Genomic DNA, 16,841 nt, shown 5'->3' on the forward strand with positions numbered 1-16,841 from the left:
GAAGTCCAATTTAATCAATATAAACCAGGGAAAGAGAAAAGGAGAGATCCATCTTGCACTTTGAAGGATGTTTTATCAACTTTACTACTACTGACAGAGAGAGAATAAGAATGTTTCAGGGAGAGAAATTAGAAGAGAATAGATTTAACAAACCAATACCACTGAACCTTCAGTGGATGAGGAGGAAAGGAAGAAGAAAGGAGGGACTGCCTCAGCTTTTGTTAGTCGTGTCAAGTAGGGAGAAGGACGTGAAGATGGGAATCTGTGACACACTGTAGGCTGTTGGTGTAGGAAAACACACCATCCCCCCAGACTCAGGATAACGCAAGGGAGACCCTGAATCTCGTAAGCGTCAGGACACAATGGTATCTCCCACCCACCTGGCCACTTTCCCCTGATTCATTCTCAGCCTTTCCCTCCTCTTCCTTCCCACCACCCGCGCTTCCCTTCCCGTTTGCTGTTTACACAGCACCCAGGACAACGGGCCCTACCCCTCCTCGTCCCTTAAGACCTGCAGCATCAAACGAAAATGCACCACAGCAGACAAAAGCCGCACCGTGCCCTTCGAGCAACCACCAGCTGCGGTCCAGAGGGGTCCCAGCAGCAAGTTCCCACACGAAAGCAGTTCCTCGGCAGAGAACGAAATTAAACGCTGTTGCTAAAAAAGTTTGATCCTGGGTTCGTGGGGTTTTTTTGTGGCGATGCTCCGGGAACAAACGGGCTTCAAAGGCAAAGGGGCAGGAGAGGGAGTCCAGGTCAACCCGCGCATTTCGTGGCGTGGGCGCGCCCCGGGTCCCCGCTGCCCTGGGGGTCGCTCTCGGAGTGAGGGAGCCAGAGTGTAAGTGTGAGTGTATCCCTGTGTGTGTTCTGGGGGGAAGTCTCCCTGAGGAGGCGGCGGCGATGGCTGCTTTGCGCGCAGGGGCCCCATCCCGGCCCGGGGAAGCAGGTTGAGGTGAGGGCGGCGAGGCGCCTTCCCCCGCCCCGGACCGGGCTGGGCGGTGCCGGGGGCTGGCTGCGGGCGGAGGAGGAGGAGGAGGAGGAAGAGGCCAGGGTATTCCTGAATGAACGGCTCCCTCCTCACCCCACACCTCCGCCCGGCGCCCGCCTCCCTCCCGCCACTCGCCGGTGTCGCTTCGAGGCGCAGCCAGTTTCTATAGCGACGGCGCTGATCCGCGGCTCTTCCGAGTAGTAACAAAGCCGGCTGCCCGCTGCCGCGCCGGGGCTGGGGGGGACGAGGCTCCCTCTCCCGAAGACACCCCAGACAGGTACGGACCGAGGGGCGCCGCGGCGGCCGCCGCCCGTCCCCGCCGGGTGGTGGCCGTGCGGCCGCGGCGCCCCCGGCCGGGCGGCGGGACGCGGGGACCTGGCGGCGGCGGGAGAGGCTCCCCGGCCGGCCGGGCGGCGGGCGAGGCGCGGCCCGGGGCGGCTGAGGGGCGGCGGGCGGCACCGGAGGGGCGGCGGCGGAGGGCTGAGGGGGAGAGGGGGACGCGTCCGTCCCTCCGGCAGCGGCGGTGGGCAGCTGATGGAAAGCGGGGAGGGGGCGCCCGAGGCAGGGCCGGGGGCACAGGGGCGGCTCAGCTCCCGGGTAGCCGCCGCTCGCCCGGGTGGGCCCGGCGGCTCGGCTCGGCTCGGCTCGGCTCACCCTCCCGGCGGCGGCGTTAGGGCGGGCTGGCGGGGGGACGATACGGGCGGGCTCCGCGCCGTGGGCTGCAACCGGTGGGCTTGGCTTTCCCCCTCCGCCGGGGACAGCGCTTCCCCTCCTCAATTACGATTACCCTTGGTAATAGTAATTTTAGTATTGCTGTTGTTATAAAAATATGCTTCGCCCCCCTGGAAATTTGGGGGTTCCAAAGTTTAAATTGTTAAGCATTATAAAGTGTTGTTGAATAGGATGATAGCTTTAAAATGCGCTACTTACTAAAAAAAAAGAAAATTCTAAAGCATTCGTATTGAAGAGTAATCGAGAAATTACTGCTTGTTTGTAGGAGTAAGCGTACCAGGAGGTTTTATGTAAAATGAGTCTGTAGCTTTCAGAGTCAGCCTAGCTCCGCAGAAGACGGAGCTAAGGTAAGATGGTAGAGATGATAAAACATAACACGTTTGCTTATCTCAGGCAAGTCAAGAATTTGCCACCCTTAGCTCTTGAGATACTAATGTCAGAGGGTCGATGGGAAGGAAGGTCATTAGCAGGACAGTTGCCTGAGCACTGCTTGTAGCGGCTGTATGAATAACGTCTGAATGGTAGTGGCTGTATGAATAACCACACATTTCAGCAGAAGTTTAAAATTCAGAGCAACTTCCCAATGGTAACAGAACGGCTGACCTTGCATGATGAGGTCCTAAGGAGCAGCCATTATGGTTCGTTGCTGAGTGGTTTAGGAAATAAATTAGTTGATGGGCCAAGGCAAAATTGTACTGTGACATGTATACAGCCAACCGGATGCTCTAGATGAGAATCTTCTTGGATGTGAACAAGGAGAGGGAAAAAAAAAAGGGAAGTGGTATGTGAGATGAGGAGTGTGGCTATCACAGTTATTGAGTGGGTGGACAAGAATTGAAATTTTAAGTAATATAGAATGTAAATATCAGATTATTTGAGATTTAAAACACTGTCTATAAGGTAATATCAGGGTATTGGAACCCAAAGGCTAAGTATTGACTGGAAGAAGTTTGAGAGGTATATAAAAATAGTGACTGTTAAACAAAAAGTGGAGCTACCAATACCATTGAAGTGAATGATGTGAAAATATTTTATAGGGTGGAAAGAGAGGGTACAGCTCTCTTCAGCAATCATGAATACAAGTAGCATATCAAATGAAGAGAGGCTTCTCTTGCAAGAGATATATAACTGAAATTAAGTTTTAAATGAGGGTTAATCAAGGTTAAACATTTCTCAATATAAAATTTATATGAGTAATATAATAGCAATAGATACAGTGGAATTCAGATCTAGTTTGTTAAAAAAAAGTGGAATTTTTTACTTAGGTTGATTGTAGTGCTTTGCCCAGCGTTCATAAGTGTTTGTCCTTTGCATCTTTCAGAAGTGTCACAACAGTTGTTTTGTTGGAAAAGTTATAACCTTCTGAATGACCTGTTTTTCATGCAACACTGAAAAGCAAACTCTTGAGTTTATTAAATGTGTAAAAATTGAGACCTCAGATTCTTTTAGCATGATGGAAAATAGCATTTCAAGACTATACTCTGGGATATCTGAAGTTGCATGCACCTAACAGGAAATAAAAGGTCAGCTGTGTATAATAAAGACCTGGGGACTTCTGTTCCCTTAGCTGCGTGTCAGAGAATGAGAAACATCAGAAGTCAATACAGTCTTGCCTTAAAAGCTAAAGGGATAGGCAAAATATTTATGGTTACACTGCCATGTGATATTTCAGTCCTGAAATTGTTCCATGTGGAACAATTGCAAACTCCTCTTGATGCAGTTTATCAGAGGAAAAAGCAATGTAGTAGCTGAGGCAGTACCAGGAAAGAACGCGATAGCTTACTGTAGATAATATGTCCCATAATATAGCCTGACAGGTATAAGGGCTTCTAATGGTCTAAATGGTTCTAGCACTTAGATCACAGCCTCTCAGACTGTCATTTCACACCTCTCTGATGCTCCTCAGTCCAGACTAGGTTTATAGGAAGCCGGTTCTCAAATTGTCATGAAAGCATCCTCTAAAGCTGTGCACTCTGTACAGTGATATAAGGCCACTGCAGGAGTCTGCTTGCCAGGATTCCTCTTGCTTTAATCAGTCTGAGTTTAACATGTTTGTCTATATCCTAGGTTTGATGGTTCTCTGTTAAATGTTTTTCTGGAGAGGTACGTGTGCTTGCTGTAGCCAGCAGCTATTTCAAGTATACAGGGACACTTATCACCTGCTGTCTAGAGGTTGTGATTTCAGTCCTTCCAGCGAGGTTGCTAAGGAGTATTAAGGATCCTCTTGCTAAGGATTATTAAGGATCCTCTTGCTAAGGATTATTAAGGATCCTCTTGCTAAGGAGTATTAAGGATCCTCAGAGAGCAAAGCTTGGGAAATTCTCCTGTGGCCTTTGCACACATTGTGTGCTGAAGTGCTTCCTATCCAATATAAACTACTGTTCTGACAGTGATATAGTATGGGCAGATGTGTACCTTAGAGTAGTGTAACTTACAATAATTGTGACTTTCTAGTATAAAGAAAACACTTGCAAGTGTGAGAGTGCTGTGGTAAGCTGCAAAGAGCTCGGGCCTCCTGAAAACGTACCTTAGGTTTCAAATTCCTTTGCAAAGACACATAAAGAAGTACAAGATATGCAGCTTTTAACCTATTACAGCTCTACAATTTTTAAACCAAGTCCTCTGTGGTTTCGTTCAGCTTGGTTTTCCTGCAGAGATGATGCAGCACGGCATTTTAGGCATAATAAATGCCATAATTAAGCATACCTTTCCTTTTCCCATTTTATCTTTTTCACTATTGACAGATGAATCCAATTTTTCAAATCTGATGGTGGCTTACAGCTAAATTATTTTTAAGTGAGGGATGTTCATGTGAGGGCTTAACTTTGGTAAATGTCCAAATGGATGGAAGTCTTTACTAACTCTCCAGACAGAAGTCTTTATTAACTCTCCAGACAAGATCTACACAAACTTTCAGTAAAAGTTTAAATTACACAGCAGCAATTTAAGTTTGGTCCAGGTAGTGTGAAAACCTGAGATGCTTCAGCATCTCCAAAGTGTTGAGCAGAGGCTTGAAATTCATTAAGGGTTTGCCTGATGTCTCTTGCCATTTCCAGGAAATTTAGCCGAAGTGTAACAAAGTTGCGGTTCTCTGAAAGGCTCAGGCTCTAGGTATTTTGTAGATATGTATTGCATTTTGAAAGTGGCATCTATACATGTTATTGCTGCTGGTGCAGCAGTGTTCAGAAGGTGGGGGAGAGATGGGGTTGGACTATCTTATGTCTTAGCTTTCCTGCCTCAATTAGGAATTGCCCACGTTATTAGGAGAAATGGCAGCCTGGTAGAAAGAAAGGAGTGTGACAATCTGGACTTGAGAATAGCTGTAGGGAAACTTGAAAACACCTGAAAGTGTGTGGGGCTGCAGTGAGGAACAAGGTGGGGTTTGATTTGTAACCCAAGATGGAGATGTAGCCCTGGAGTCAAGGGGCATGGTGGGAGAGTTACCTGGGACTGGTATGAGGAGTCAGGTTGAGATGGGACTGGGACTAGGACAGGCTGGTGGAGACACAGGCAGGAAAATCTGTAGGTATTAGATGGTATGCTCCAGTTCCTCCCAGTGGATGGCCCAGTTAGGGGCTGAAGGGTTCTTTTAGGCCCCCTTTTGTAAGCCTTCAAGGCTTCATTGGCAATATCTGTGGCAAAAGGTGTTGGTCAGGAAACCCAAACCTTTCCATGATAGTTTCAGGGCAGGTGGTGTTCCAGGCAGGGGAACTCATCTTGGCAGGCAGTTCATGGCAAAGAAAGAAAACTCCTGTTTCAGACGATAGATGGATAGCCAATCTGTAAATCTCAGGCAGGAGATGTGCTCCTGTGAACGGAAAGGAAATATTCCCCCCTTGGTGACTCACAAGCAGTGACCTGATCAGAGTCTGCTTGAAAAAGCATCTGACCTTGAAGCTTCTACCGTGGAATAGCTTTATGTGAAAGTACGTCCTGCCCCTGAGGAGCTACCCTGCAGGTGTTTACCAAGAACCTGCAGAAGCCATTTGCCTCCTAATACATGATGGGAGACCTGGAGTATCTCCGCAGTAGTATTCTGTGGTGGAAACAAACCTACTCAAACCTCAAGCTGATACTGGCCTTTCACTCTTTAAACAATTCCTACAAGTAAGTCTCAAAAAAGCTTAAAAAGGCTTACCAGTGCTTCTACCACTATTGAAAACATTTAGCTTATTTAACTAGAATTTTATAAACACCTTAAGCAGAAATTTTGGGTACTGTTTGAATCACCCTTTGTCCAGGTGGAGTGTTGTATAACATGTGTGTGTAATGAGGGCTTTTATCTTCCTGTATCTTTTTCAGTTCACTGAATTACACTCATATGCTGTTAAAGTGACAGCCAAATGAAAGTCGAAGAAAGGAACAGTGCTGTGTTTGGTGCTAGGTTTAAATGGTACAATGAGTGAGTTGTGGGGCCACAAATTAAACAATGAGAATAAAACAAAGCATTCACTAAATAACCGCCAACTATCCCACACACTCAATGAAGCTTCCTGAGGAAGAAAATGATGTGTGATTGTATGACTAAAACTGTATTGTAATACATATATTCAATGGAAAGCTGATGTTTTGTAACACTCTAGTACTTGGCTTTGCTTCCAGTATATTACAGGCATTTTACTGTGTCCACTAAATCAAAGACTGCTTTTGTACCTGATGCTTTATTCCTGTAATCAAGTTGCCTCTCATTCTCTGATAAACTAAACAGATTGAGCTCTTTAAAGCCTTCACTTGAAGGAGTTTTATTCAGCTCCTGAATAATTTTTTTTTGTGACTGATCTCACTGTTTCTGTGAGAAACTGTCCAATCATTCGATATCCTTTATAGAATGTGAACATCAGAACTGTGCAAAATATCTTAGTTTGACTCTCACCAAAGCATACATGGTAACGGTATCTAGAGGTAAAAAACAACTGTGTTCCCCTCCTCTCCTGTCCCATGTTGCTAAATCCATGTTGCTAAGATATCATACTCAAGTGATTTGTCCTCTGTGACTTTTGTATGTCCCTGCTCATTGCAGGGAAGTTGGACTAGACAACATTTAAAGGTCCCTTCCAACCCAAACTATTACATGATTCTATATTCTTTCAGATTATTTGTTTTCCATTAAATAGTTCCCCATTCTCAAGGGCTGGTTTGATAATTCCAGACTCGCTATCCGGTTGTATTCAGGTGCATTTTGTTTGAATGAGCCTGCTTTGCCAAATAATCCTGTCATCTTAATTAGTTACTTTTCAGCCAAATCTTTGTGCAATCCATACAATTTATCAGAAGTTATTTTATATTTCCTTCAAATCTTTGTGCAATCTATACGTTTTATCAGAAGTTATTTTCTATTTCCTTCAAGTCCACTGGTGAAAACACTTATTAGCCTAGTCCTCAGCCCCTCCCGCCCCCCCATCCCCCCTATTTGATGATCCCTTCTGGCAGGCATTATTGGAGACATGACTGAATTTTTAATCTACATGCTTCATTCACAGTGTGATTTAGGTACCCATCCTATGTGAATAGTCATACCTTTCTCTATAGCAATCTGATACAGTAACAGTGCAACTAGAAAGGACTTCAATGTTAAGGAGAAGTGCTGTTTTCTTTTGTTAATTCCTCATTTTGTTTGTATCACTTGAGCGAAGGTGTTAGGTGGAAGCACTCTGCATTTTTCAATATTCTAATGTATTTCTCCTTTCTTCTCTGCCATCTCCATGGCAGACCTGAAGTTGTCTTATCTCAGAGACCTATAAGGAAGATAAGTCCTTGATGTTTGTGCTATTAAGTTCAAGGTCGACACCTTGAATAACGCTTGTTAAGTAAATGGAAATGAAATATGATCTTACTAGTCAGATCTATCTAAAAAGACTATAAGGGAGAGCTCCTTTTGACTGTATAGCTTATGCTATTCTTCATTGGCCATTAGGTGGTATTTTACACTTGAGAAGATAGGCATGGGTACCTGCTCATTTAAAGATCAGCTAACAATGAAAAATTTCTATCCGTCTCTGTCTTTTAAAAATTAGGAACAAGTATCTATCCAGTAAGATAAAAACTGCCCTCTTTATACCATAAGTTTCTTTTAGCCTGAAATATTAACCCCTTAATCATAAAATGCCATGTCTTCCACAGGACAAAGAGAGAACAGAGAATATACCAACGATGAATCATCTGTTTTTGTTACCAGTCATTCAGACACTTTGGTGATGGATGAATAGATCAAGCCCAGAGCTGCGAGCCAGCTTGGCAGCTGGCAGGTAAGTCCTTGGAAGCTCACCAAAATGCCTTCTCAAGCATCACATCTCTATTTTGCCAAATCATATCATAGAATATAAAGTATCTTCTTAAGACAATAGGATCACACTTGAGCATACATCTACTTTCAGTAGAATTTAAGGTACACTTAAGCATGTACGTACTTGTACATGTGCTTAGGTAGGGATCTGAAGAAGGATGCTTTCTTGGACGGGAAAATAGAGAAACAGCTGTTACAAGATTTAGAAAGAGCGAGGCAGAGCTGAAAATTAATGCCGTGCAAGTGATGTAAAAATAAAGTAATAATATTTCTTACCAAAGGATCCAACAAAAATCCCAAGTGAACTGAGTTTCCAGTTATTCTTATGTCATCTGTCTCTTAAGAATAAATGAAACTCTTCTGTGACTGCTTTGCCCATCTATGCCATCTGACAGGCAAGTCGAAGCATTTTATAACCCTGGAATGGAGAAACACTGAGTGCAATGGTGTCTCCCTACCCTTCCCTGGTATATCTCCCAAGATTGCTTGTCCCGCAGTAGTGTGCTGTGCTTATGGATCTGGCAACATTTGCATTATGAAGCTTCTTTTCATTAATCAATTGTAACATGGCCAAAACACTTGCTTCATGCTGAAATGTGGTTTTTAGGGACTGAGGATAATTTTCAGTGTGTTCATCAGCATAAATGTAAGGCTTCAGTAATGCATGTTGACATGGTCTTATTGAAATATGAATTCTCATTGACTTTGGGACAAGGAGGAGGGAGGCATGTCACAGTAGCACATAGAAAGAAACTTTTGGTGTTCTTCTTTTTAACACAGTTTTGTTATTCAGATATGGCTATGAATAAGTTGAACAACCTTCTGAACTTTGTTCCCTGTTAAGAATTAAGTTGTCTGCCTATTTTTCTGTTTCAGTAAAGTAAAATTATTCATAAAAATAAATGTCAGTTGTGCCAGTCTTGTAATTTGTTTTCAGTTGTAATAACATTAATATGATGCTTGACTCACTGTTTGTCATTTATATAGATAGCTTATATTGTGTGTGTATTTGAAATTCTGTAGGTCTCTTGAGATGGTAACAGCTTTTCTGTATTTCTAGTCTGCACACGTGCACACAAACGTTTATATATGCTACCCTCTCAAGAGAGCTGTAATATTTTAAGTTATGCAAATATACACACATGTATATTTATGTTTGCCAGATAGATCAAGGGTGTAAATTGACATCACAGATACATGTGTGGAAATTGCCTACATACGGTGCTGTAAAATACTGTACAAACAAGTTCATCCCTGTCACCTTTGGTTTTCCTGTTGCTCAAGGAAGAGAAGCAATTTCACACAGTATGATCAGTAAAGAGCAGCTGTGGACATAAATCTATGCAGGTGTCCAAAAAAGAAGTATCTATCCACTGACTGTAAAATAGGAACTTGTAACAAACGATCCTACTGCATATTTGATGCCTCCTCCCTTTTACTGCTTCACACTGTACCTCTTTCAATAGCAGTGCTGTGTCTTTATGCTCAGTTTTGTCACACCTTTTTTTCGTTTATGATCTTGTCTGTGTGAGTACAGAAAAACTAACCTTATTGGAACACAGATTTTTTTTTTTAAAGGTGTTTTGAAGAGTTATCCTAGATGTTTTATTTTGCTGCTCACGCACTAGCAATGTTAACCAAAGCACTGATAAAGAGCAAAAAGAAGCATGAAATAATGCTATGACAAATAATAACTTCTGGGAAACAAAAAAAAATATATATATACAGTGATCAGCACAGGACTGTCTGTATTGAAAAGTAAGGTTAATATCACCCCATTACTTCTGGCCCAGAGCTCTTTTGATCATGTTTGAAGAGTTGCATTTGTCTTGAGACGTTTGGAGTATTGACGAGGGACAGCTTCAATCAACATTTGCTTTGATGTTTGTATATGCATAAAATTAAAATTCAAGTGTGTATGTGTGTTCTATAGTAACGCACGTAGCTGATGGATTAGATTCATTATTTGTTGTTAAAACGTTAGCAATACATTTGATGGACAAGATGCAATACTTCTTGCTGTGCAAAAGTTAGGGTCTAAGCAGACAGAAGTGCAGCAGATAGGGTATGTCACAAAATTCCAGAGGAGATTAATGTTATTCGGCATCAGTTTTGAGTCGAAATGGATTGGAATGGTTTGCTGGGTTTTTTGTGGGGTTTTATTTGTTTTGCGTTTTTTTTTACAGTGAGAAAGATGGAAGGTATGGGTCTTTGGGGAAGAAATACGAATTAGGAGTGGGATTTCTGGACTGGCATGTGCATAAGAAGGAATTTCTATCCTGGCAGTATGCCTGTTAAAATACCTAACTTTGCACTACCAGTAGAATACCCTGAAGGAGTGTGGAGTGCTCAGATAATAGGCAAAGTCTGAAAGACTTGTAGAAAAAAAATCAAACTGAGCCCGTATATTCCAAGATCATATTGTTCTGAGAGAAGAAACAAATCTTGGGAAAGCAATTTCATCAGAATTCATAGCACTAAGCAGTGGCACGGTTCCTGTGAAGCCTGCTCCAGAAATGACGTAGTTTGTCCACTGTGACATACTAGGCCACTCAGACTGGCACACAAATACTGAGCAGCTGCCCCACACAAATCCAGTTGCATATCTCTAGCAAAAGAAAGACTCTAGTCAGAGATATGAATGGTTATTCACCCATCTGCAAAAAGAAATGCAGCGTGCCAGGCAGCAAACAGCAAGCATCATACATTCACTGATGAGGAAAGTTGTAATGGGGAAATCACAGGAAATTTGTTGATAGGAGATGGACAAAGATTGGGGGTCTGTTCTGTTAAACCCGCTGGATCCAGCGAGCACACTGACAAAGCTCACTTCCTGTGTACAGCTCCAGATGTCCATGAAACTTTTATTTTTCCCCAATTTTTCTTTCACGTAAGCAGACAATGGGACTGCCACACCAGAGATGGTCCTTGGTCTGCTGGAGGTCTGGGAGGAAGGGAACTGAAGTGGTATATCTCTGCTCTGCCTCTCTGCAGTGGCCAGCTGCCCTGGAAAGACTGAGGTTAAGAGTTGCGGCCATTGAGATCTTACAGCTGGCTTTTAGGGATATGACAGGCAAGATATGCACAGGTCACACCAGTTTTAGGGTTTCTCTTAGTTACACTTGGAATCTAAAAGGGCTGTTGTAAAGGAATAGAGGAGTATAGAGACATCTTTGATCCCCTGCCTAGACTGAGTGAGTTAACTAAATGGTGAATATCTCACATTGTGCTATCATTATTGTTCATCATTGTGACAGGCCGGAAAGAGCAAACATAATTGATACGAGGCATTGTGATAATGGCATTGTGTCTCAGCTTTAAATTGTTTAAACGAAGCTTTTCTTTTATTTCAGTAACTCCCTGATAATTCTGTTAAAGCTTTCTTTTCTTCAGCCTTGAATCAGCATTTAAATAGAGACATCTTGTGTCCTCTGGCTGAAGTGGGCTTACAGGCAGGGAATGTCTGTGTTTGTATGTGTGTGTTACCCTTTCACCCTCCATCAATATCCCTTTAGAGTACTGATTGTAGAGCACAGCTATGACTGAATGTTTTTCTTGAAACATAAGATAAAATTATCTAGCTAAATATTATTGTACACATATGCTACTTGTAGATGAAAACATTAATTTGTCAATGTAATGTTCAAGAAATATACTGAGCTACTTTTCTTTTGCATTTTCAGAAATGCAGTGTTTTATTCCAGTTGAACCAACAGTCACTAGCAACCATATTCTACACGATGTGATTTCTTTTATGAGGAGATAGTAGTGCTCATTTGCTCTGTGAAAATTGCTATTTCAGCTTTTATCCTGAGGCATCACATACCTCTGTATTTTCTCCAATATATAGTAATGTATTTAGAAGCATGGAAGTGTAGTGTGTGAGGCAACACAATCCTTCCTCTGTAACCCTTCCTGGAAAATGAACTGCGTGTTAGGCCTGCTTTTGAAAATCAGAGTCATCGAAAAAGTAATATATTACAAAGAAAATTATCTGAAAATGTGACCATTCATGTAAAAATATATACGTATAAAATTTATCTTTATTGATAGCGCAGTTCATGCGTGACATAAATAAAAGTAATCAACGTTCAGTCTTGTTTGTATGTTTCTTTTAATGTTCGTTCCCAGTGCCCTGAATGTGTAATGAATAGAAGCCACAGATGAAGGCAGGAATATGGAAATTGCATTAAGTTGCTTTACTAAAACTGAGGACACTCCCTTAATGGCCAGCCTCGTGTTAGAGGTAGCGAGGAGATTGCCACCCTCAGGGATGACAAGACCATAAGCTATGACCCATCTGACAACTCCGTATAGGTAAGGGGTAACATGTCATCTGCCAAACAGACTCGGGGGAATTTAATAAATCTTAGGGCAGTAGCCAACATTTCCAATCAGTTATGTTCTTAGTTAGGGATTATGGAAACCAAGGGGGTATTAAACTAGCTTTGTTTCTCCAGAGCAGCACTGTGATCTGTACTGACCAGAGGAGGTAGATGTCAATGCCTGTCAAACCTCTCATATACTCTACTCAATTTACTTGTGTGGCTCTGAAGACTTTCCTCATCACCTTGTGTTTGCTTTGTGTGGGGGGTAGCAATGTGAATGGTATGAGAGGTTGCCTTGGATCTGCTCCCTGAATCGGTGAAAGAGCCAAGGAGGATATGAGTGAGTTCTTCGGTGTGTCAGGCTTTGAAACAGGTGCCTGGAGGGGTTGTGGACCCTCCATCAGCACTGGAGACATTCAGAACTAAAACGGACAAGGCCCTGAGCAAATATAACTTCAGACCTGTCTACTTTTGTTGGGAATTGCAGTGGGAACCTTGATTGGTGTAAATGGGATTGTATGGGTGTGGAAGCACCAAAGTAACAATGGGAGAAGGACTATAAGAATGGCAGCTGATGGCACCTGGATTAGGAGATCATCAAGATAACAGTACACATCTTCATGCAGCTTCTCTGGACACCCACTTCAGGAGGCAGGTCAGTGAGTAAATCCTGATGACTCACAGAGGTGGGACAGGAAGAAAAGATTGCCTGCTGTTGGTGCCTAAAGACAACAGAAAGGCGCATGCAGCAGCAGCACATGGTTGCCAACCTGGAAAGAAACTGGAAGTTAGGATGAGGACTGCATAGCTGGCATCCCTTGTCTACCATGTCATTGCAAGGAATGTATCACCATTATGAACGCTGGACAGACTATTTGGTTACATATGCCTTGGTGCTTGTGAGTACATGGGTTGGAGTGAGATCAACACCCTCCTGTTCTGTAAGATCTCACACTGAGCTTTACTAAACTGTTGGGACACAGTGTTGCAAATATTGTTTTCTAGACTTTTCAGGAAGTGAAGTTTGAACCATATGGCTTCCAGCAGTTCCTTCCAATCTAAATTATTCTCTGATTCTGTCACTTGAATGCAGAAATTAGTGGAGTATGTTCCATGATCTCTACTGAATAGGAGGTAAGATCAACATAGTTTTATTGTCCTTTCTTAAATCTTACATTTTTGTCTTAATCTGTTCCAGCCACCCATCTAAGGATTAAAGTTTTTTGTTTTCATTTTTTAAAAATGGATTTGAGTTACCCAGGTACAGGGGAAAAAAAACCAAAACCAAACCTAAGCATTTTCAGAGCATAAAAATTAGTTTCGTATTCCTAAGAGGCATTATTTTGACCATCTGTTACATAATCTTGCACTGGAAAAAATTTCATTCAGTGAATCTTTCTGATCAGAAGGCTGTAAACCTCTGAACTTCAGGCAGCTGGGGTTGAAATGTCATCTCAGTTGTTGACTGAGACAGGATCAATCACAAACAGTGAGGATTTTTTTATCCACTTAAAAAAAAAAAATACAGTGCCCTGACTGAACTCCCCAATTTGCAGACCTCATCTTGTCATGCTCTTCACAGTGCTGAGCTGACTGTATGAAGCTGGAGCCACAAATAATCTCTGTCATTCATCTTTACTGTAATGTTGCTGTACATATGGAATGAAGGCATGTCACTCAAAATCATGCACCTCTGTCAACTCTACTGCAGACCAGGAGTTGTGCTTATTGGTTTGCTTGTCTGGGAAAATACTGTTTCTCTAAAAACACTGAAGGATCTGCTATGAACCCCATCATCCACTCCTTGTCCAGCCTTTACCCTTAATAGAATTTCCTGTTAAAGGAAGCAAGCCATTTGTCATGTTGTTGGTCTGACAACTCGGAGTAAATGTTGTGAACGCATCTCTTCTCTGCATCACTCTTCTCCCTCCCCAATCTCTTCTGTTGTGGGGGGTTTTTTTGTGGGTTTTTTTTTGTTTTTATAGCTACTAACACTTGTGATTGCTCTTGGTAGTGAGATAATTTGGTTATGCAACAAAATAAAACCATTTTCTCCTGAACTTTGTTTTGGCTGGTTTTCTAACATTTTACTGTAGCTATTTTACTGGTATTTCCAGTATCAAAATTAATTCCATGTTTTGTTCTTACATCCTCTCCTGCTTTATCATTGTTACTATTTATCCTGTTCATTCTCATCAGTGTGTTGGGCAACAGAAGCCATATCTCACTTCTCCATTTCTTTTCATATTCAGATTAGTACCAAATTTTGCTATCATCCATTCTTGTATAATACACAAAATTTTCCTCACCTTCCATCTCTGCCTGTGCCTTAATACTTTCTTACTGTAATTCCTGTAACTTGTAACCTAGAACCTATTCTCTCCTGTCTGACTTGACGCTTCCATTGCTTCCCTTCCCTTTATCTAAATCCCTTGTATCTTTTTTGGCAGCCTTCCTAAAACATATAATTCTGCATCTTTGAAGCTCCTCACAAATTCAACTTGTGTATGAGCTCAAACTTTGTTTTATTACTTTCACACCTTTTCCTCATGTATGTGCTTTCTGCTGTGTTCTTTAGCATGCCAACTTAGAAACCGTTTTTTCTAAATTTTCTTCACTTGCACTTACCTCCCTCTGTCCAATCTATACGTAAAACTCCTTCAGATTCATCAACTGCTGGCCTCTCTTTTCTCTAATTCAAAAGTCTCTTCTGTGAAGATCCCAGGACTCTGAGATAGCAATCTTGTATTCTGGCTCAGTTACACTCATGCAACATCAGTAACTCAATGGAATTGAGCTCAGTGGCTTTACACAGGTATAAGCAAGAGTAAGATTTACTGCAGAGTTCTAAGAAAAGGTAGTGGGCATTTACTTTGAAGGTCCTTTTTTGTTCCATTTAGATCTACGGCTTAATGATGTTGTTATTAAGGTGTCACTGCAAGATATCTTACAGTCTTTAAAGACAATTTTAATGCATGTTGCTTTATTTTCCTTTTCTGGGTAGTTTAAGTTAAAATCTTTCCACGTGAAATGGTTAAGGATTGTTATTGATGATGAGTAGGATCTAAAGTTCTTTCAGAACCACTGGTGTAATAAGCCAGTGGTTCCACTTGGTATGTTTACAGAATATGAGACACATCTGAGGCTGTAATGTCTCATTTGGACATGATACCAAATCTATGTGAGTGTATCAAATACTTCATTCACATAATGTTCGATCAGTAAGTCCTTCAGACTTGATATCCTGCCAGTGGGGCTGCCACAATTTGTGTATTCATAAACACTGCCCTTGAGATCTTGTCTGCTCCTTTCTGCACAACCCAGTGTATTAAAAGAAGTTTATCTTTCTGGGTAGGGAACAGTATCTTGCAATTTTTATGAATTACTAGATTGTCATCATAGTTTTTTTACTGATGATGTTCCCTGGTTGGAGTTATATATTATGAAGCACAGCTGTTTCTAATATTTAGTAATGTGACAATTTAAAAAAAATTTTTTTTTTCAATAACAGAGCCAAGGAGAAATTAATGGTTGTTTGTGTCAGTCTCCTAGACAATTCAATCTGACTTTTGCCTTAGCAGGGATTACAGATTTAGGAACTGAATAAATGAGGCCGTAACAAATTTCAGAAATGTCAAAAAAGTTTTTATTCTATGAAACAGAAACCAAGGAAAGCATGCAGTACTCTTCTAGCGCTTAATTCTTTTAGCTTTCTTCCTGTTACCCCAATAAACAGAAATTTTGCCTGAGAAGGGCCTGCATGTATGTCCTAAGAAAATGTTTGCACCCAAGATTTAATTTCTGCTGTCATTTTCCAAGCTAGTCTCAGTGAGAAGATTTGATGAACGAATCCCTCGAGTTGTTTTTTATAACACGCCTTTAGAAGTACAGGCTACATACAGAAAGCAACAGGAAGAAGTCTTTTTTTTTTTTTCCAGACAAAGGGCTTTTTTAAGACAAAAGCTGATGTGATTTGTTCACATAATATTTGCAGGTGTTGCATCTCCTTTGGTTGAATCACTCTTGATTTACACAAGAGGATTTAGTTTACAGTATCTTTGTCTAATGAATTATCAGTATGCCCTGCAATACCATTTTGCTAATCACAGGGCTTTTAACCACTCTGGCCTAAAAGTAAAGAATACTTTTATTGCTGTATTATACCATAAATTGCATCACTGAAAATGCTGCACAGAGCTTTTTATTTTATGCAGTTGAGTGGCATTGCTGAAAGCTAGAAATTTGGGCACAGACAGCATGATATTCTAACACCTTTTGCTGTAGAAAAGGAATGCTTCATTAACAAGGCAAAATTGCCACTAGGACTGGCTGAAGTAAGTAAGAAATTTCAGTCTGAATCATTTGGTCGAAAGAATTTCACTAAGGGGTAGGCATGGTCTGGCAGTCCTTTCCCAGATACTCTCATTCAATCCAGTGGGATTGCACAGATAGCTCTCATTTATCTGAATACACGCAGTGCATTTGGTATGAGAAATTATTAGAAATCAAT

This window comes from Strix aluco, chromosome 1 (assembly GCF_031877795.1).
Source record: "Strix aluco isolate bStrAlu1 chromosome 1, bStrAlu1.hap1, whole genome shotgun sequence".
NCBI lineage: Eukaryota > Metazoa > Chordata > Aves > Strigiformes > Strigidae > Strix > Strix aluco.